Raw genomic sequence first — 22,480 nt, 5'->3', positions numbered from 1 at the left:
AAGCCGAGGGATGGGGAGGGGGATCAGAGGCCGAGGGATGGGGAGGGGGATCAGAGGCCGAGGGATGGGGAGGGGGATCAGAGGCCGAGGGATGGGGAGGGGGATCAGAGGCCGAGGGATGGGGAGGGGGATCAGAGGCCGAGGGATGGGGAGGGGGATCAGAGGCCGAGGGATGGGGAGGGGGATCAGAGGCAGAGGGATGGCGGGGGATCAGAGGCAAAGGGATGAGGGGGGATGAGAGGCAGAGGGAGGAGGGGGGGATCAGAGGCAGAGGGATCAGAGTTAGAGGTAAGGGAAGGGGATCAGAGGCAAGGGGAGGGGATCAGAGGGATGGGGGAGGGGATCAGAGGCAGAGGGATGGGGGAGGGGATCAGAGGCAGAGGGATGGGGGAGGGGGATCAGAGGCAGAGGGATGGGGGATCAGAGGCAGAGGGATGGGGGATCAGAGGCAGAGGGATGGGGGATCAGAGGCAGAGGAATGGGGGATCAGAGGCAGAGGAATGGGGGATCAGAGGCAGAGGAATGGGGATGGGAGATCAGAGGCAGAGGAATGGGGGAGGGGGATCAGAGGCAGAAGGACTGCGGGGATCAGAGGCAGAAGGACGGCGGGTGATCAGAGGCAGAAGGACGGCGGGGGATCAGAGGCAAAAGGACGGCAGGGGATCAGAGGCAGAGGGATAGGGGAGGGGATCAGAGGCAGAGGGATGGGGGAGGGGATCAGAGGCAGAGGGATGGTCAGAGGCAGAGGGATGAGGGAGGATCAGAGGCAGAGGGATGGGGGATCAGAGGCAGAGGGATGGGGGATCAGAGGCAGAGGGATGGGGGATCAGAGGCAGAGGGATGGGGGATCAGAGGCAGAGGAATGGGGAAGGGGGATCAGAGGCAGAGGAATAGGGAAGGGGGATCAGAGGCAGAAGGACTGCGGGGGATCAGAGGCAGAAGGACGGCGGGGGATCAGAGGCAGAAGGACGGCGGGGGATCAGAGGCAAAAGGATGGCGGGGGATCAGAGGCAAAAGGATGGCGGGGGATGGGGAGGGGGATCAGAGGCCGAGGGATGGGGAGGGGGATCAGAGGCCGAGGGATGGGGAGGGGGATCAGAGGCCGAGGGATGGGGAGGGGGATCAGAGGCCGAGGGATGGGGCGGGGGATCAGAGGCAGAGGGATGGCGGGGGAATCAGAGGCAGAGGGATGGCGGGGGATCAGAGGCAGAGGGATGGCGGGGGATCAGAGGCAGAGGGATGGCGGGGGATCAGAGGCAAAGGGATGAGGGGGGATGAGAGGCAGAGGGAGGAGGGGGGATCAGAGGCAGAGGTATCAGAGTTAGAGGTAAGGGGAGGGGATCAGAGGCAAGGGGAGGGGATCAGAGGGATGGGGGAGGGGATCAGAGGCAGAGGGATGGGGGAGGGGATCAGAGGCAGAGGGATGGGGGAGGGGATCAGAGGCAGAGGGATGAGCTCAGAAGCAGGACGGCGGGGGCTCAGAGGCAGAGGGACAGCTGGGGATCAGAGGCAGAGGGACAGCGGGGGATCAGAGGCAGAGGGACGGCGGCGGATCAGAGGCAGAGGGACGGCGGCGGATCAGAGGCAGAGGGACGGCGGCGGATCAGAGGCAGAGGGACGGCGGGGGATCAGAGGCCGAGGGACGGCGGGGGATCGGAGGCCGAGGGACGGCGGGGGATCGGAGGCCGAGGGACGGCGGGGGATCGGAGGCCGAGGGACGGCGGGGGATCGGAGGCCGAGGGACGGCGGGGGATCAGAGGCCGAGGGACGGCGGGGGATCAGAGGCAGAGGGATAGGGGAGGGGATCAGAGGCAGAGGGATGGGATCAGAGGCAGAGGGATGGGGGAGGGGATCAGAGGCAGAGGGATGGTCAGAGGCAGAGGGATGAGCGGGGGATCAGAGGCAGAGGGATGAGCGGGGGATCAGAGGCAGAGGGATGAGCGGGGGGAAATCAGAGGCAGAGGGATGAGCGGGGGGAAATCAGAGGCAGAGGGATGGGGGATCAGAGGCAGAGGGATGGGGGATCAGAGGCAGAGGGATGGGGGATCAGAGGCAGAGGGATGGGGGATCAGAGGCAGAGGGATGGGGGATCAGAGGCAGAGGAATGGGGAAGGGGGATCAGAGGCAGAGGAATGGGGAAGGGGGATCAGAGGCAGAAGGACTGCGGGGGATCAGAGGCAGAAGGACGGCGGGGGATCAGAGGCAGAAGGACGGCGGGGGATCAGAGGCAGAAGGACGGCGGGGGATCAGAGGCAGAAGGACTGCGGGGGATCAGAGGCAGAAGGACGGCGGGGGATCAGAGGCAGAAGGACGGCGGGGGATCAGAGGCAGAAGGATAGGGGAGGGGATCAGAGGCAGAGGGATAGGGGAGGGGATCAGAGGCAGAGGGATAGGGGAGGGGATCAGAGGCAGAGGGATAGGGGAGGGGATCAGAGGGATGGGGGAGGGGATCAGAGGCAGAGGGATGGGGGAGGGGATCAGAGGCAGAGGGATGGGGGAGGGGATCAGAGACAGAGGGATGGGGCGGGGGATCAGAGGCAGAGGGATGGCGGGGATCAGAGGCAAAGGGATGGCGGGGGATCAGAGGCAAAGGGATGAGGGGGGGATGAGAGGCAGAGGGAGGAGGGGGGGATCAGAGGCAGAGGGATCAGAGTTAGAGGTAAGGGGAGGGGATCAGAGGCAAGGGGAGGGGATCAGAGGCAGAGGTAAGGGGAGGGGATCAGAGGGATGGGGGAGGGGATCAGAGGCAGAGGGATGGGGGAGGGGATCAGAGGCAGAGGGATGGGGGAGGGGGATCAGAGGCAGAGGGATGGGGGATCAGAGGCAGAGGAATGGGGGATCAGAGGCAGAGGAATGGGGGATCAGAGGCAGAGGAATGGGGGATCAGAGGCAGAGGAATGGGGAAGGGAGATCAGAGGCAGAGGAATGGGGGAGGGGGATCAGAGGCAGAAGGACTGCGGGGATCAGAGGCAGAAGGACGGCGGGTGATCAGAGGCAGAAGGACGGCGGGGGATCGGAGGCAGAGGGATAGGGGAGGGGATCAGAGGCAGAGGGATAGGGGAGGGGATCAGAGGCAGAGGGATGGGGGAGGGGATCAGAGGCAGAGGGATGAGGGGGGATCAGAGGCAGAGGGATGGGGGATCAGAGGCAGAGGGATGGGGGATCAGAGGCAGAGGGATGGGGGATCAGAGGCAGAGGAATGGGGAAGGGGGATCAGAGGCAGAGGAATGGGGATCAGAGGCAGAGGAATGGGGAAGGGGGATCAGAGGCAGAGGAATGGGGAAGGGGGATCAGAGGCAGAAGGACTGCGGGGGATCAGAGGCAGAAGGACGGCGGGGGATCAGAGGCAGAAGGACGGCGGGGGATCAGAGGCAAAAGGACGGCGGGGGATCAGAGGCAAAAGGATGGCGGGGGATCAGAGGCAAAAGGATGGCGGGGGATGGGGAGGGGGATCAGAGGCCGAGGGATGGGGGAGGGGATCAGAGGCAGAGGGATGGGGGAGGGGATCAGAGGCAGAGGGATGGGGGAGGGGATCAGAGGCAGAGGGATGGGATCAGAAGAAGAAGGACGGCGGGGGCTCAGAGGCAGAGGGACAGCTGGGGATCAGAGGCAGAGGGACAGCGGGGGATCAGAGGCAGAAGGACGGCGGCGGATCAGAGGCAGAGGGACGGCGGCGGATCAGAGGCAGAGGGACGGCGGCGGATCAAAGGCAGAGGGACGGCGGGGGATCGGAGGCCGAGGGACGGCGGGGGATCGGAGGCCGAGGGACGGCGGGGGATCGGAGGCCGAGGGACGGCGGGGGATCGGAGGCCGAGGGACGGCGGGGGATCGGAGGCCGAGGGACGGCGGGGGATCGGAGGCCGAGGGACGGCGGGGGATCGGAGGCCGAGGGATAGGGGAGGGGATCAGAGGCAGAGGGATAGGATCAGAGGCAGAGGGATGGGGGAGGGGATCAGAGGCAGAGGGATGGTCAGAGCCAGAGGGATGAGCGGGGGATCAGAGGCAGAGGGATGAGCGGGGGGGAATCAGAGGCAGAGGGATGGGGGATCAGAGGCAGAGGGATGGGGGATCAGAGGCAGAGGGATGGGGGATCAGAGGCAGAGGGATGGGGGATCAGAGGCAGAGGGATGGGGGATCAGAGGCAGAGGAATGGGGGATCAGAGGCAGAGGAATGGGGATCAGAGGCAGAGGAATGGGGATCAGAGGCAGAAGGACTGCGGGGGATCAGAGGCAGAAGGACAGCGGGGGATCAGAGGCAGAAGGACGGCGGGGGATCAGAGGCAGAAGGACGGCGGGGGATCAGAGGCAGAAGGACGGCGGGGGATCAGAGGCAGAAGGACGGCGGGGGATCAGAGGCAGAAGGACGGCGGGGGATCAGAGGCAGAAGGACTGCGGGGGATCAGAGGCAGAAGGACGGCGGGGGATCAGAGGCAGAAGGACGGCGGGGGATCAGAGGTAGAAGGACGGCGGGGGATCAGAGGCAGAAGGACGGCAGGGGATCAGAGGCAGAAGGATAGGGGAGGGGATCAGAGGCAGAGGGATAGGGGATCAGAGGCAGAGGGATAGGGGAGGGGATCAGAGGCAGAGGGATAGGGGAGGGGATCAGAGGGATGGGGGAGGGGATCAGAGGCAGAGGGATGGGGGAGGGGATCAGAGGCAGAGGGATGGGGGAGGGGATCAGAGACAGAGGGATGGGGCGGGGGATCAGAGGCAGAGGGATGGCGGGGATCAGAGGCAAAGGGATGGCGGGGGATCAGAGGCAAAGGGACGAGGGGGATGAGAGGCAGAGGGAGGAGGGGGGATCAGAGGCAGAGGGATGGGGCGGGGGATCAGAGGCAGAGGGATGGCGGGGATCAGAGGCAAAGGGATGGCGGGGGATCAGAGGCAAAGGGATGAGGGAGGATGAGAGGCAGAGGGAGGAGGGGGATCAGAGGCAGAGGGATCAGAGTTAGAGGTAAGGGGATCAGAGGCATGGGGAGGGGATCAGAGGCAGAGGGATGGGGGAGGGGATCAGAGGCAGAGGGATGGGATCAGAAGCAGAAGGACGGCGGGGGCTCAGAGGCAGAGGGATGGGGGAGGGGATCAGAGGCAGAGGGATGGGGGAGGGGATCAGAGGCAGAGGGACGGGGGAGGGGATAAGAAGCAGAGGGACGGCGGGTATCAGAGGCGGAGGGACGGCTGGGTATCAGAGGCAGAGGGACGGCGCAGGATCAGAGGCAGAGGGACGGCGCGGGATCAGAGGCAGAGGGACGGCGGGGGATCAGAGGCAGAGGGATAGGGGAGGGGATCAGAGGCAGAGGGATGGGGAGGGGATCAGAGGCAGAGGGATGGGGGAGGGGATAAGAAGCAGAGGGACGGCGGGTCTCAGAGGCAGAGGGACGGCGGGGGATCAGAGGCAGAGGGACGGCGGGGGATCAGAGGCAGAGGGACGGCGGGGGATCAGAGGCAGAGGGACGGCGGGGGATCAGAGGCAGTGGGACGGCGGGGGATCAGAGGCAGAGGGACGGCGGGGGATCAGAGGCAGAAGGACGGCGGGGGATCAGAGGCAGAAGGATAGGGGAGGGGATCAGAGGCAGAGGGATAGGGGAGGGGATCAGAGGCAGAGGGATAGGGGAGGGGATCAGAGGCAGAGGGATAGGGGAGGGGATCAGAGGCAGAGGGATAGGGGAGGGGATCAGAGGCAGAGGGATAGGGGAGGGGATCAGAGGGATGGGGGAGGGGATCAGAGGCAGAGGGATGGGGGAGGGGATCAGAGGCAGAGGGATGGGGGAGGGGATCAGAGACAGAGGGATGGGGTGGGGGATCAGAGGCAGAGGGATGGCGGGGATCAGAGGCAAAAAGATGGCGGGGGATCAGAGGCAAAGGGATGAGGGAGGATGAGAGGCAGAGGGAGGAGGGGGGATCAGAGGCAGAAGGATCAGAGTTAGAGGTAAGGGGAGGGGATCAGAGGCATGGGGAGGGGATCAGAGGCAGAGGGATGGGATCAGAAGCAGAAGGACGGCGGGGGCTCAGAGGCAGAGGGATGGCGGGGGATCAGAGGCAGAGGGATGGGGGAGGGGATCAGAGGCAGAGGGATGGGGGAGGGGATCAGAGGCAGATGGATGGGGGAGGGGATAAGAAGCAGAGGGACGGGGGAGGGGATCAGAGGCAGAGGGACGGCGGGTATCAGAGGCGGAGGGACGGCTGGGTATCAGAGGCAGAGGGACGGCGGGGATCAGAGGCAGAGGGACGGCGGGGATCAGAGGCAGAGGGACGGCGGGGGATCAGAGGCAGAGGGACGGCGGGGGATCAGAGGCAGAGGGATAGGGGAGGGGATCAGAGGCATGGGGGAGGGGATCAGAGGCAGAGGGATGGGGGAGGGGATCAGAGGCAGAGGGATGGGGGAGGGGATCAGAGGCAGAGGGATGGGGGAGGGGATCAGAGGCAGAGGGATGGGGGAGGGGATAAGAAGCAGAGGGACGGCGGGTATCAGAGGCAGAGGGACGGCGGCGGATCAGAGGCAGAGGGACGGCGGCGGATCAGAGGCAGAGGCAGAGGGACGGCGGCGGATCAGAGGCAGAGGGATGGGGAGGAGATCAGAGGCAGAGGGATGGGGAGGGGATCAGAGGCAGAGGGATGGGGGAGGGGATAAGAAGCAGAGGGACGGCGGGTATCAGAGGCAGAGGGACGGCGGGGGATCAGAGGCAGAGGGACGGCGGGGGATCAGAGGCAGAGGGACGGCGGGGGATCAGAGGCAGAGGGACGGCGGGGGATCAGAGGCAGAGGGACGGCGGGGGGATCAGAGGCCGAGGGATGGCGGGGGATCAGAGGCAGAGGGACGGCGGGGGATCAGAGGCAGAGGGACGGCGGGGGATCAGAGGCAGAGGGACGGCGGGGGGATCAGAGGCCGAGGGACGGCGGGGGGATCAGAGGCCGAGGGACGGCGGGGGGATCAGAGGCCGAGGGACGGCGAGGGATCAGAGGCCGAGGGACGGCGGGGGATCAAAGGCCGGGGGATGGAGGGATCAGATGGGGGAATAAGAGGCAGAAGGATCAGAGGGATGGTGGGATCAGAGGCAGAACGATCAGAGGGATGGTGGGTTCAGAGGCAGAGGGATCAGAGGTCGAGGGATGTGTAATCAGAAGCAGAGGGATGGTGGGATCAGAGGGATGGGGGGGATCAGTGGCAGAGTGATGAGGGGGGATCAGAGGCAGAGGGATGGGGGAGGGGGATCAGAGGCAGAGGGATGGGGAGGGGATCAGAGGCAGAGGGATGGGGGGATCAGATGGGGGAATAAGAGGCAGAGGGATCAGAGGGATGGTGGGTTCAGAGGCCGAGGGATGGCGGGGGATCCGAGGCAGAGGGATGGCGGGGGATCCGAGGCAGAGGTATGGCGGGGGATCCGAGGCAGAGGGATGGCGGGGGATCAGAGGCAGAGGGATGGTGGGGAATAAGAGGGATGAGGGGGGATCAGAGGCAGAGAGATGAGGGGGATCAGAGGCAGAGGGATGAGGGGGGAATCAGAGGGATATGGGGGGGATCAGGGGCAGAGGGATATGGGGGGGATCAGGGGCAGAGGGATATGGGGGGGATCAGGGGCAGAGGGATATGGGGGGGATCAGAGGCAGAGGGATTAATTGGATATGGGCAGAGGGATGGTGGCATCGGGGGCAGAGGGATGGTGGCATCGGGGGCAGAGGGATGGTGGCATCGGGGGCAGAGGGATGGTGGCATCGGGGGCAGAGGGATGGTGGAATCGGGGCAGAGGGAGGGTGGGATCAGAGGCAGAGGGATGTTGGGAAATAAGAGGTATGAGGGGGGATCAGAGGGATGAGGGGGGATCAGAGGCAGAGGGATGAGGGGGGATCAGAGGCAGAGGGACGGTGGGGGATCAGAGGCAGAGGAATGAGGGGGGATGAGAGGCAGAGGGATGAGGGGGGATCAGAGGCAGAGGAATGAGGGGGGGATCAGAGGCAGAGGGATGGCGGGATCAGAGGCAGAGGGATGGGATCAGAGGCAGGTAGGATTTTTCGTGGCTCTGGCAAAGGGAAGCGTTTTGTATTGGCAGGTTTGGCAGTGTGGTGGACTGCAGGTAGAGTGGGGGTTAGGGGAAGAAAGTTATATGAGAGGGTAGGTTGGGAGAGAGGGCAAAGTGTAGGAGATAGGGGGAGGAAGGGGGCAGCTAGAGGAAAAGGTGGGTGGGGAGTGGAGGAAAGGGCAGGGGTAGGTAGGGTTGTGAGTCCCCAAGATTCTTTCATGAGCAATTTGTGATGGGTCTGCACAGACCTAGATTCTCCTATCATCGAGGAAAGTAGGACTTATATTGTGCCATTGTTTTGAAGTGTGTCCAATAGGCCCGGGTGATATTAAATTTCTGTATGCGGTCTTGTGTCGTGTAAATTAGTTCCTCCATCTCCTCAATCTTAGCAATCCTGATAAGCCATTCCATGATGGTTGGGATGTCTGTTGAGCACCAATGAGCAGGAATACAGAGTCTTGCTGCATTCACCATGTGCATGGTTAACAATTTATAATAGAGTTGGTTAGGTAGGTTTGTATGATGGAGGAGATATTGGGTCGGGTCGTAGTCTAAGTTGTTGGTGGTAACTTGTGTGATTATGGAATGTATTTCCTTCCAGAATGGTTGGAGTGTTGTGCACCCTCACCAGATGTGGAGCATCGAGCCGATATCTTGTTTACATCTCCAACAGAGGTTCGGAATTGAGGGTGAGAATTTATGTAGGCAAGAGGGAGTTCTGTACCATTTTGTGAGTGTTTTATTTGATCCTTTGTGTGCCCGAGTGTATATGGTTTCCCATTCATCATCAGTAAACGCTGTTTGCAGATCTCTGCTCTACGAGAGCCTGGAGACATCATTCTTTTAGGTAGGGGGTTCGTCTTGGAGAAGGGAGTATATAAGTGAGATTAGGTGTCTCTGAGGTGTACTGCGGGAGATGAGTGTTTCAAATGCTGCGAGTCCTCTTGACCAACAATCAGGAGTGCCCTTTGAGGCGAAAAATGTATCAGTTGTCTATATGGCCAGAAAGGGAATTCCTTCGTGAGTGAAATAACCTTCAGGTCCTCCAGGGATTTAAGGCGGCCCTTGAGGAAGAAGTGATGTGCATGCACGTCATCACAGGGCCATTCCTGTAGCAGCAACGTAGGTGGTTCTCCTGGGTGAAAGTCTGGATTTCCCCTAAGGGGAGTTAGTGGACCTAGATGTGAAGAAATCCAGTGAGTGGATATAGCCTTATTGAAAGCTACCAGTGAGGGGTGGATGAGTGGGTATATGTCTTGATGTCTTTGGTCGATTTACTTGGCGGTAGCCAGGGAGTGGAGCGTAGAGGGCTGTGTGCAAAGGATTCTTCTAGCAAGACCCAAGCTTTCCCTAGGCGGTGTGTTTTCCAGTCTATCAGTCGGGTTAAATGGCAGGCTAAGTAATAACTGTGAAGGTCTGGGAGACCTATTCCACCTTTGTTCTTAGGTCTGGTTAGTCTTGCGTGTTTGATGCGGGGAGTTTCATTTTTCCAGATAAAAATTGTGCATTTTTTTTATATAGTGAGAAAAAGGATGGGGGTAAATGTATTGAGATTGTCTGCATGAGATAAAGAAGGCGAGGGAGTACAATCATTTTTATGAGAGCTGAGAATCCGAACCATGAAACATTAAGGTTTGTCCATTCTTTTAGGTCTGCTTGGATTTTTGATAGGGTGTGAAGGAAGTTCTGGCTATATAGGTCAGCAAGTTGCCTGATGATTTGAATGCCAAGGTAGGTGATAGAATCTTTTTTCCATTGGAATGGAAAAGAGGTTTGGCGATGGAGGACTTTGCGCGGGGGAAGGGAAACATTTAGGGCATGGGACTTGGAGAAGTTAATCTTAAGGTTTGAAAGTGCCCTGAAGTGCTTAATATCTTTCAATAATTTGGGAATATCATCCGCAAATGCGGCTACTTTGAATTCCTTATCATGTATGGGGATTCCCTGTATGTCTGGATTGTCCCCAAGCCTGTTTAAGAGGGGTTCTAATGATAGGATAAAGATCAGGGGGGACAGTGGGCAGCCTTGCCGGATGCCATTGCTGATAGAGAAGGCATTTGACAGGAGACCATTCACTTTGAGCCTCGCTGAAGGGTTGGTATACAGAGCATTGATGTGGGCAAACATGCGAGGCAAGAGGCCAATGCCTTTCAGTACCTCCTGCATGTAGTCCCAGGCCACCTTGTCAAACGCCTTCTCGGCATCAAGTGACAAAAGGAATCCTTTGGCGTTTTGACATGGTAAGCCAGTGATGAATGTGCAGGGTGTGTATGGTGTTGACCCTGGCCTTCCTGCCTGGGACAAAACCTACTTGGTTGGACGTGATCAGATCCGGAATAAAGGGTAAAAGTCTATTTGCGCTCATCTTTGCGTAAAGTTTGATGTCTACATTAAGTAGAGAGATGGGTCTGTAGTTTGATGCTTGTGAGGGGTCTTTGCCTTCTTTAGGAATGACTGCTACATGGGCTTCTAGCATATTGCCTAAGGGGGTAAGTGGAGTTGCCAGGGAATTAAATGCCGTCAACATTTTAGATGAAAGGGTGTCTAAGAAGCATTTATAATAGATTGAGGGCTTTTTCCTACCTTCATTTGTTTTACTGCTCAGAGCAATTGCTCTGTACAGAGAGGGCATTCTAGAGTTTCAGCTTGTTGTGAGTTGATGGGTTTGGGGCAATATTGTGCTAAAACATTCCTTATTTGGGTCAACCTGTCAGTCATCGTCAGTAGATCTGTGTTGGTTTGTGGCAGGTTGTAAAGTTTAGCGTAGAAATTCTCAAAATTAGAGGCAATTTCATTGTTTTTGGAAAGAGGTATCCCTTGGTGGTCATCAGGGCCGCCTTTAATAGAGTGGACCCTGGGCAAAATTTTTCTTGGTTAGTACCAGCATTTCACACTGAGATATCGGGACACAGCACAGGACTAAAACTTCAAGGGACAAGGGAATTTAAACCTGGATAGTTGGCAAGCATGAGGCAGCTGTTTTGGGCCCCACAACAATGACAGGGCCCAGGGCAGCTGCCCCTTTTGCCCTGCCTTAAAGACGGCCCTGGTGGTCATGTATGTGATGGATAACAGAAGAGGTCTTTGAAGCCTGTATTGTGCGGGCAAGTAATCTTCTGCTCTTGTTACCATGTTCATAGAACATTTTTTGTTTAAGGATGTAGCGTCTTAAGGGCGTGGCCTGGAGCTTCATGGTTTAGGACGTGCAGAGTGAGCGCTCCGTCTGAGACCCTATCCTTGTACCTCATCCTTCGGGGGTTTCCCGTCTATACTCACCACAACGATACCTGCGAGTCCCGTGCTTATCCCGCTCCTCAAGTCGCCTCCTAAAAGGGCCTCCGAGCCAGCAGCCAAGCTGGCCAAATACCGCCACGAGGGTCAGGATGCAGAGGAGGAAGATGGCGCCGGCCCTACCCGCACCGCAGAGGGGCTCCCCTCCAATGACACAGCCAAGATCCTTGAGGCCGTCTCCTCCTGCCAGACTGCTCTCACCACTAAGATCGAGGAGGTGAAAATTGACATTTCTCACATCCGGCAAGACTTACAGAAGCTGAGGGACAGGGTGACCGAGGCCGAGCGGCGGGTCGGCCACGTGAAGTCAGACATTCCTCAGCTGCAGACCTCTGTGGAGCGTCTACAGCATCAGCTTAGTGTTGTCCTCCACAAACAGGACGACATGGAAAATAGGCTCCGGAGGTGTAACCTCCGGTTCGTAGGTCTTCCGGAACGATCTGAGGGCACCGACCCCCCTACTTACCTGGAAAATCTCCTTATCAAGACCTTCGGCAGAGAGTCCTTTTCCTCCACGATTGTGATTGAGAGGGCACACCGCCTAGCAGCTCGTCCTCCGCCAGCTGGCGCACCCCCACGGACATTTATAGCCAAGCTGCTCAATCACAGGGACCGAGACACCGTGCTACGCCTTACTCGCAAAAGGGGAAATATTCCGGTTGACAATGCCATGGTTGCGGTGTTTCCAGACTTTTCCGCAGAGGTCCAAAGGAAGCGGGCGCAATTTACGAAATCTATTGGATATTTTCAACTTTTTTAGCCAATAAAAAACTGAAAAGTGGTGCGTGCAAAATTATTCGGCCCCATTACTTTCAGTGCAGCAAACTCACTCCAGAAGTTCAGCGAGGATCTCTGAATGATCCAATGTTGTCCTAAATGACTGATGGTGATAAATAGAATCCACCTGTGTGTAAACAAGTCTCTGTATAAATGCACCTGCTCTGTGACAGTCTCAGGGTTCTGTTGAAAGCGCAGAGAGCATCATGAAGACCAAGGAACGCACCAGGCAGGTCCGTAATACTGTTGTGGAGAAGTTTAAAGCCGGATTTGGATACAAAAAAGATTTCCCAAGCTTTAAACATCCCAAGGAGCACTGTGCAAGCAATCATTTTGAAATGGAAGGAGTATCAGACCACTGCAAAGCTACCAAGACCTGGCCGTCCCTCTAAACTTTCAGCTCAGACAAGGAGAAGACTGATCAGAGATGCAGCCAAGAGGCCCATGATCACTCTGGATGAACTGCAGAGAACTACAGCTGAGGTGGGAGAGTCTGTCCATAGGACAGCAATCAGTCATGCACTGCACAAATCTGGCCTTTATGGAAGAGTGGCAAGAAGAAAGCCATTTCTCAAAGATATCCATAAAAAGTATCGTCTAAAGTTTGCCACAAGCCACCTGGGAGACACACCAAACATGTGGAAGAAGGTGCTCTGGTCAGATGAAACCAAAATCAAAACTTTTTGCCCACAATGTTTAGCGTAAAAGCAACACAGCTCATCACCCTCAACACACCATCCCCACTGTCAATGGTGGTGGCAGCATCATGGTTTGGGCCTGCTTTTCTTCAGCAGGGACAGGGAAGATGGTTAAAATTGAGGGGAAGATGGATGCAGCTAAATACAGGACCATTCTGGATGAAAACCTGTTGGAGTCTGCAAAAGACCTGAAACTGGGACGGAGATTTATCTTCCAACAAGACAATGATCCCAAACATACAGCAAAATCTACAAAGGAATGGTTCACAAATAAACGTATCCAGGTGTTAGAATGGCCAAGTCAATGTCCAGACCTGAATCCAATCGAGAATCTGTGGAAAGAGCTGAAAACTGCTGTTCACAAACGCTCTCCATCCAACCTCACTGAGCTCGAGCTGTTTTGCAAGGAAGAATGGGCAAGAATTTCAGTCTCTCGATGTGCAAAACTGATAGAGACATACCCCAAGCGACTTGCAGCTGTAATCGCAGCAAAAGCTGGCTCTACAAAGTATTAACGTAAGGGGGCCGAATAATTTTGTACGCCCCACTTTTCATTTTTTTATTAGTTAAAAAAGTTTCAAAAATCCAATAGATTTCGTTCCACTACACAATTGTGTCCCAAATGTGGCAAAAGGTTGAAAAGTTCAAGGGGGCCGAATACTTTCGCAAGGCACGGTATGCATGCGTCTGCAACTGTGAGTGTTTCTTGTTTTTGCTAGCCCCCCCCGGTGTGCCCCCCCTTTCCCACCGTCCCCCTGAACGGCCTCCGCTAATGCCGTGGGTACCACCTGCCCCGGAGAACGCTTTGGTGCTGATGCATGGGACTATCCATCCTTAATGGCCATACACTATGCACATTCCGGACCCGCTGCAATTGACATCCCCCTGATATCTTCCCTTTTTACACGGCCCTGCGGCCGGCTTGTCTCGATGCTCTGGCAAGGGGCGATGGGTACAGCCTAAACAACTTTGTGGACCTTGAAGAATCCCCTGTGGGAGCCGGGGTACACACCTGAGGAACTGGACCGAGCTACTTTACTTTTGGCGTTTGGCCTTGCTGCTCCCTGCTCCTGCCCCTTCGCCATCACCTGCGGGGCTTCCTCTGCGATTACAGGGACCCCCTGCCTACATGCCTGCCTGATACGCTCATCTAGATGGTTCCCATGTCTGCCCTGCCTTGCCCCTTCCCTCCCGAGAGCCCCCCACGATACCTACCCCTTTGGTCTCTCAGACGACCAGCAGACTATCACTCTGGTTGCTGCACACCCTGCAACCCATCACACTGTGTGCTCTGCAGTTTTTTATAATTACGCCCAACGATGTTATGTTTTCCTGGCCAGTTGTCACTACCGCGGCGAGTGACTGTTATGATGTTATGCCCTGCTGGTCCAGTGTAGGCAATGTTATAAGTATTCTTAAGTTTATATGTTTTATGTACTGTTCTATTTACAGTTGTTGCCATGTTTACAATGTGTTCTTGACTTTATGAGAGGCTGTCTGGGTGGGATTTGGGGGTGCTCCTGTGCTATGCCTGCCCGGGTCTCTCGCTGCGGGGGCCGGCTGCGGGTCTACACCCATATGTATGATTTATGGCTGCGCTTAAAATAGCCACCTGGAATGTCAGGGGCCTCAGTGCCAAGCCTAAACGCCTGGTTGTTCTCACCCATCTTAAGCGCCTACGGGTGGATGCCTCGATCCTTGTCGAGACCCAACTTAGGGGCCAAACCCAGCGGGCGCTTAAAAAACCCTGGGTCGGCTGGATGTACAGCGCCCCCTACACCTCCCATTCGCGAGGTATTGCCATCCTAATTGCCAAAACTGCAGTTCCAGCTTCATGACCTGCAGTCGGACCCGCAGGGTAGGGTCCTATTCCTCCATGCCACCGTGAGTGGCCTGACGGCGCTTATCATGGCATATTACATTCCACCACCCTTCCAATTTCATGCCCTACAGGAGGGACTCTTATGACTAAATTCCCCACGGTGCCCGTAATTTGGATAGGGGACTTCAATATGACACTCAATCCCAGCCTAGACAGGCTCGGCGTGACTGATCAGCCGCTCTCCCCTATTTACACCACTAGATTTGGCAAATTTGCAGCAGAGATGGCCATGACAGACTCTTGGAGACAAACACCCAACCAAAAAAGCCTTTTCTTGCTTTACCCCTTCCCGATGTGCCATGTCCCGTATTGACGTGGCCTGCTACCCAAACTACTGGACGTGGGCTTTGACGCCAGGGTTCTGTCAGACCACTCCCCGTACTGGCTGACGTTGCGACTCCCTTCGGGTGCACCTCCCCGCATCTGTAGACTAAACCCCTTCTGGCTCACTGTAATACCGGAGACAGAGGAATTGCAGAGGGAATTGGCCTATTTCCTTCGCACGAACCTTGGGTCTGCGCCGCGGGGTCATTGTGGGAGGCATTTAAACTTCATGCCAGATTGATCCTGTCCACACACATAAACAGATATAAGGCCACCTCCAAGCAGGTACCGACGCAAGCTGAGGAACGACTGAATTCCCTCGAACAACAATTTGTGACAGACCCCTCGCAGGAAAATACCACCCAACTCCGTCTACAATCTAGACTGACCGATCATCTACACTATGAAAAGGCAAAGCAGGGTATATTTTTTAGTAGGCAACGTATCTTTGAACAAGGCGAGCGAGTGGGTAAATTATTAACCTACATGGCCCACCTGGACCATAGTCTCTAGTGGTCCGGCTTCGCACTGAAGCTGAAGCTGGAGACATGGTCTCTGACCCCGATTCGGTGATGCAGGAATTTAAATTATTCTACTCCACCCTATACACATCCACCTCGTGGCGCACACGCTCTGAACTCACCCAGTTCCTCCAAGACATTAGGTTCCCCTCTCTCAGTCAAGCCCAGAGATCCCTCCTAGAGGCTCCCATTTCCTCCAAATGCATTGCTGAGGCACTTGCTTTACTCCCACTCTCCAAGGCACCGGGCTCTGACGGGCTGCCCCTAGAATTTTACACCCATTTCCAAGATTTATTAGTCCCAGAATTACTCACACTCTACACTCACATGTTCGACATGATGTCTCTCCCCGCCTCCATGGGTGAAGCCCTTATTGTCCTTATCCCCAAACCTGGCAAGGACCCTCATTACCCGGAGTCATACCGCCCGATATCCCTCCTGCAGCTTGACATAAAAATCCTAGCCAAGATCCTGGCCCTGCGGCTTAAAGTTATTCTCAGCCTGATTCACCCTGACCAGACAGGGTTCATGCCCAACAAAAATACCGCCTTCAATCTCCGCAGGCTCTTTATGAACCTGCAGGTCACCCATGACAACACTGGATCGCGGGTAGTGGTGAGCCTTGACGCCGCTAAGGCATTTGACTCCGTTGAATGGAGCTACTTATGGGAGTGTTTGACCAGGTTTGGCTTCGGCCCTAATTTTGTCAAATGGCTCCAACTTCCTTACCAAGCCCCCACTGCCCGGATCCAGGTCAATGGCAGGATCTAAGACCCTTTCCCCCTGTCCCGGGGAACTCGTCAGGGATGCCCACTATCCCACCTCCTATATGCCCTGGCAGTCGAACCGTTGGCCATTGGCGTTCGGGATCACCCACACATCAGAGGTCTGCGCTCGGGCCCCTTGACGGAAACTAAGTCTATATGCGGACGACATGTTGTTATACCTAGAGGACTCGGGCCCCTCTCTGGCGGCGGCTTTGCGACTGATACAGCAGTTTGGGGAATACTCAGGGTTGCGGATTAATTGGTCTAAATCTCAGGTCCTCCCCCTAGACATGGGTGCCCCCTCTGAAGTCCAGGCCGCATTGCCCCTGGTCAGAGCGAGTCAAATTAAGTACCTGGGAGTACAATGCTCAAGATCACTGTCAGATTACACTGCTCTCAACATCGAACCGTTATTCACCCTCCTCAAAAATAAAACCCAGGTCTGGTCCCGTCTCCCCCTTGGGGTGATGGGTCGTGTAAATTTTGTTAAAATGATCCTCCTCCCCAAGCAGCTCTATTTGTTCTGGCACGCTCTCCTGCGCATCCCCCTTAGAGTCTTTAAGTCTATGGAGGCCCTCATTAACACGTTTGTGTGGGGCCCTTCCATCGCAAGCTTTCGTGGAGTACCTTGAAATGCCCTGCCCACTTGGGTGGTACTGCACTACCGGATCTTTCCCTCTACTATCTGGCCTCCCAACTGTCACACTTCTACTACTACAACCAGTCAGACAGGGACCGCTACACCGCCTTGGTGTGCTCCCCGCACTCCAATCAGGTCACTCATCCACTCCGCCTAATTATGCGCGGCACTCAGGGACATCCCACTCAGCAGAGCAATATGCTGTTCCACCACAGCTCTATATGGCAACAGGCTATGTCCATAACTGGGGCCCCCAGATTTCATTCCCACACCCCCCTTTGGGATAACCCCTCGCTCCCTGAACTGCTTATGATCCCTGACCGCCCCCAATGGATGACCAAGGGTAGTCTCTTCCTGTCCCAGGTCATCGCTAACGGAACTATCAGACCATTCCAAGCCCTAAAGGACGAGTTTGGTCTTCCTAACCGAATGCTCTTCTGATATTTCCAACTCCGACATGCCCTTGGCTCCAAGTTCGGAGTCTCTGTCCCCAGACTTGAGACGCTCCCGCTCGTGACCGTGGTCCTCGGCCACGACCCTAAGAAAATTATATCTTTCCTTTACAATAACCTACTTACACCGGGGGCCACCCTACGCACGTACCGACTTAAGGCTAGATGGGAGGCGGATGTTGGGGCTCTTGAGGACGGGGACTGGGAAATTGCGTTGACCGCCCCCAAGATGGTTTCCCCTAAATTATCGGACAGACTCACACACCTTTACATGCTTCATAGATCTTACCTAACCCTCATCCGACTGTCCAAATTCAGACCCAACTACAACCCGACATGCTCTAAGTGCGGCGACCCCCAAGCCACATTTTATCACCTAATGTGGTCATGCCCCATACTACAGGACTACTGGATCCAGATTGTTGAATTCCTTCATGACCAAATGGGCTCCCCACTATCACTCTGCCCCCGCCAATGTTTATTGGGAATTCTCCTAGTACCCGAGGCGGCAAGGATCCCAACCATTTTCCTACAAGAGACTATTTCATACCAGGATGCAGATAGCCCGCACATGGATGAGCCCTTCACCCACCACTCTCTGGAAATGGAAGGCAGCGGTCAACGCCACCCTTCCCTACAAAAATATGCTGTATAAGCATAGAGTGTGCCCGGGTAAGTTTGCTAAGATATGGGATAGGTGGGTGGGGGATTCTAACACATGCACAGAGTGAAGGCAACCCGGGATCCCTCCATCCCCAAATTATCAGGAACCTGTACGCTATAACCCGGTGGCCCTCATATGTGAACTGGGGGTCCCCGGCCCCGGCCGGCGCACCCTTACCCCTGCCCTCTGGGTGGCCTTCTGCAGCATACGCTGTGGGCTCACCCATAGCCCTCATCATCTGTACCCTCCCCCCCTTTTTTGAACATACTGTACTAAAATCAATGCAACCCCCCCTTTTTTTTATTATTGTAACATTGTGAACAGCTGTTATATCCGTGCATTTGGTGCATGTTGCACCCCACACGTGTTTATATTGCCCTGTGTTTTTAAAATGCTCAATAAACTTCCTTTTTTTTTTTCCAAAAAGAGTGTAGCGTCTTCTAGTGTGTTTTCCTAGTTCGTCCATCAGGGCAGCTCGAGCATGTAAAAGGTCTTGGAAGGTGCTTTGTGATGTAGAGTGTTTGTGGGAGGCTTCAAGATGATTGATCATTTTGATAAGGGAATTGATCTGTTCTTGGTGTCTTTTTTTAGCGGCTGTTGAAAATAAGGACACACTTATGTGCTTCCCACAGAGTGATAGGCGAAATATCTGGCGTGGAGTTTTCTTGGAAATACAGTTGGATTTGCTCATTTATTTGGTGTTGCGTTTCGGGGTCTTTCAATAGGGACTGATTTAATTTCCATGTTTTCCTAGTTTTTTGAGATTCAGGGAACATAAGGGTCATCGTGATGGGGTGGTGGTCAGATATGAACATTGGTTCTATTGTAGTCTGTGAAAGGAATGTGAGGTCATTTTAGGTAAGGAATATGTAATCTATTCTAGAATACTTTTGGTGTGGAGAGGAAAAGAAAGTATAGTCTTTATCATTTGGGAACATGGTACGCCACGTGTCATGAAGGGACAGATATTGTAGTTGGAGTTTGATTTGTCGTAGTGCACGATACGGTATAGCGGAGCTGCCCGTCAAGGAATCTAGAGTCGGGTTCAACGGGAATCTCCCCCCATGATCACTATGACCTCTTGGAAAGTGGAGAGGAGATCACAGATTTTTCTAAAGAAGGTTATTAGGTGCTCGTTCGGGCAGTATAGGTTTGCTACTGTGATTGGCTTGGATGCGTATGTGCTTTTTATAAAAATGTATCTGCCCTCAGGATCAATCAGCGAGTTCGATAATTGGAAATCGGCATGTTTGGAGAGGAGTATGGAGACCCCCTTCCCACAGTCCGAGAACTCTGGAAACCTGTAGAATCAACCTCTTACCCCTTATGCTGCGCACACACGACCGGACTTTTCGAGGGACTAGGACCGTCAGACTTTCAACGGAGTTCTGACGGACTTTCCGAATGAACGGACTTGGCCACACACAATCACACCAAAGTCCGACGGATTTGAACGTGATGACGTACGACTGGACTAGAATAAGGAAGTTCATAGCCAGTAGCCAATAGCTGCCCTCGTGTCGGTTTTTGTCCGTCGGACTAGCATACACACGAGCGGACTTCTCAGTAGGAGCTGGGTCCGGCAGAGTTCTGTCGGAAAAATTTGAAACCTGTTCCATTTCTAGAGTCTGTCAGACTTTTGCAAATCAAAAGTCCGCTGCAGCCCACACACGATCGAATGGTCTGCTGGAATCATTCCGTCTGACTTTTGATGTTGAAAAGTCCGGTCGTGTGTACGCGGCATTAGTATTTGTAAAAACATTCTAGACACTGTAAAGGAGCTTGATAAGTACGAGGTTAACATGGAAAAATGTTGTCACGTCTAGCTCTCCTGGCTTAATATTAGCAACTGAAAAACAGTTATGCCCATGTTAGAAGTACCTCAGCCTCGATTGGTTGGACTATAGATCTGCGAGGCTATGACCGAGACCTTTGCTGTTGGGTTCTCTGTGGATGTCAAATGTCTCTAGACAACCGTTATCCTCTGTTGGTTGGATAAAGTTTCATGTCTTCCTTAGAAACCTCTGGGAGGTATGGAGTGCGGCGTAACCCATGCAAGCAGGGTATATAAAGTCTCTGTGGAGCTTGTCTGTCTTGCAATGTTAGTTTGCACCAAATCAGACTGCAGTGGAAGTCCTGTTGGGTTGAGGGAGGACCTGGGGGGGACCAGGGGACTCAAGAAAGATCTGCATCATAGAAGTCTATTTGTTGGGAGGCCTTGGGATGGTAGCCCGATATTAGGAGAATATAGGACCGTGCAAGGATAGCCTGCTGATGGAAAATCTCTTCATCAGAGGGGGTAATTTGAGGACCCTCTTTCAGTATGGGACTGGAGATGCATGGGGTATGGGGGTTTCAATGGCATTTTGGGATAAACAGGAAAAAACAAGGGTACAAAGAGAAAAAAAATAAAAAGACTGTGACCAGGAGTTTAACTTACATCATCTGGTATGCAGGACGTGGGGTGTCGGCCAAATTCGGGTTGTGTGGAGGGAAATCCCTTCTCAATGGACGATCGGTAGGTCTTGGAATAGTTTGATGTCAACGCCATTGAAAATAATGCGACTGCGGTCTCTTGCTTTCGTTAGGATCTACTCCTTGAGGGGATAATTGACTATACAGCATGTCCCTAAGGGGTTCAGACTCACGGGGGTGGGGGGGCCTCAGAGCGTGGTGGATACGCTCCATCACAATTGGGGAATCTGCAGGGTGATTCAATAAGTTGTTAAAAATGGAGCATACGGTCTGTGGCATTGCGCTCGGATCCACATTCTCAGAGACCTCCCTCACCCTGATGTTATGCTTGCGACCCCTATTGTCTTCCACTTGTCTGTGTAGCTCAAATAAATGTGGTAGCTGCATATCATATGATTTTTGTACTTGTCTGATAGCTGCTGCCTGCATTTGGGAGGTTTATTCCACGTCTGTGATGCGGTTGTTCATCATCTGAATATCAGTTTTTAAATCCGAAATCGCTGATGTTAAGGTATGTTTAATGTTTAGGGCGACATTCTGCAGGTCCCTCTGTAAGTCGATGAGACTTGGGGTCACTGTCGTGGGCCTGCTCAGCATTGAGTTGTTAGCGCTCCTAGGCGAGTCCAGGGATGAGGCCTGCAAGGCCTGAGAGACCTGTGAGGCCTGCGTGTCCATGTGCTGGCCGGGAGCTCGGTTGTGGAACATCTCCGGTATGTAGTTAGATAGCTGGGTCCCGTTTTCTTTCATGGTGCGGGGCGTTGAGGTGCTCCTGTTGGATCTGCCCATGGTGTATAGTGCCTATAGATCCTTTAAAGAAAGGCTTAGTTTGTCCTCTTTGTGCGGAGCTCTCGTCTTAAACAGCCATCTCGGGACGCGTCCAAGCCACGTCCTCTTTCTTTCTAATTTTTATTGTTATAACAGGGAATGTAAATATCCCCTATGATAGCAAAAGGAAGTTACGGTACTCCTTTTAAAAATGTGGGGTCCATTAGACTCTAGATCTCTCCTCAGCCCTTAAAGCATCTGACCACACCAAGATCAATGTAATAAGATGCTTTCCCAATGGCGTTGTTAACCACTTGCTGCCCGCCATATAGCAAAATGATGTTGGAAAATGGTTTTGTTATCCTGATCAGACGTCATATGACGTGATGAGGATAATGAGCCAGCGCGTCTGACAGATGCTACCACCAGGGATGCCCACCACTTGTGACCACCAGGTATGCCACTCACGGTCACCAGAGATGCCAATCAGTGCCCACAATTGATGCCAATCAGTGCCCATCACTAATGCCTGCCAATCAGTGATGCCCATCAGTGCCATCTATCAGGGTACATCAGTGACATGAGTGACCATCCCTGGCCATCAGTGCCACCTCATCAGTGTCAACTCATCAGTGCCCATCAAGGCAACCTTATCAGTGCCCATCAGTGAAGGAGAAAACTTATTTACGAACAGAAATGAAAAAAAAAAAAAAAAAAAAAAACTTTCAAAATTGTCGGTATTTTTTTTTTTATTTGTTTAACAGAAAATAAAAATCGGAGAGGCGATCAAACGCCACCAAAAGACAGCTCTATTCGTAGGAACAAAATTATGAACATTTTGTTTGGGTACAGTGTAGCCTGTACGCGTAATTGTCATTTAAAAAGCGACATCGCTGAAAGCTGGCTTGGGCAGGAAGGGGAGAAGTGCCCTGTATTGAAGTGGTTAAACCGCTACCAAAGTCATGAAATGCTTGTAGCTTACGGTTTCTTAGGCCAGAGAGGTGATTGAAGCCATTCTGGTCTCCGATCAGCTCTATGGTCAGTTGGCGGAACCCACCGGCTGCATTCTCAGGTTCCCTTGTGGGACAGGAGAGCCATGGAAGATGGCAGGAGGGGACGTTCCCTCCCACTGCTTGTAAAAGCAGTTTAGTAGGTAAATTAGCTTCTAGGATTGCTTTTACATGAAAGCCGACTGCTAGCTGAAAA

The 22,480-nt window shown here is 54.6% G+C and overlaps 1 protein-coding gene across 3 annotated transcripts in view; it reads right to left on the bottom strand.

The window, feature by feature from the left end:
• KDM4B (lysine demethylase 4B) overlaps positions 1-22,480 on the bottom strand; it is an 817,487-nt gene that overhangs the window by 269,417 nt on the left and 525,590 nt on the right. The window lies entirely within an intron of this gene.

This window comes from Lithobates pipiens, unplaced genomic scaffold, assembly GCF_037356315.1.
Source record: "Lithobates pipiens isolate NorthernLeopardFrog02 unplaced genomic scaffold, aLitPip1_a1.2 Scaffold_13, whole genome shotgun sequence".
Classification (NCBI taxonomy): Eukaryota; Metazoa; Chordata; class Amphibia; order Anura; family Ranidae; genus Lithobates; species Lithobates pipiens.
The sequence above is the reverse complement of the archived record's forward strand: the minus strand, read 5'-3'. Positions and strand labels throughout refer to the sequence as shown.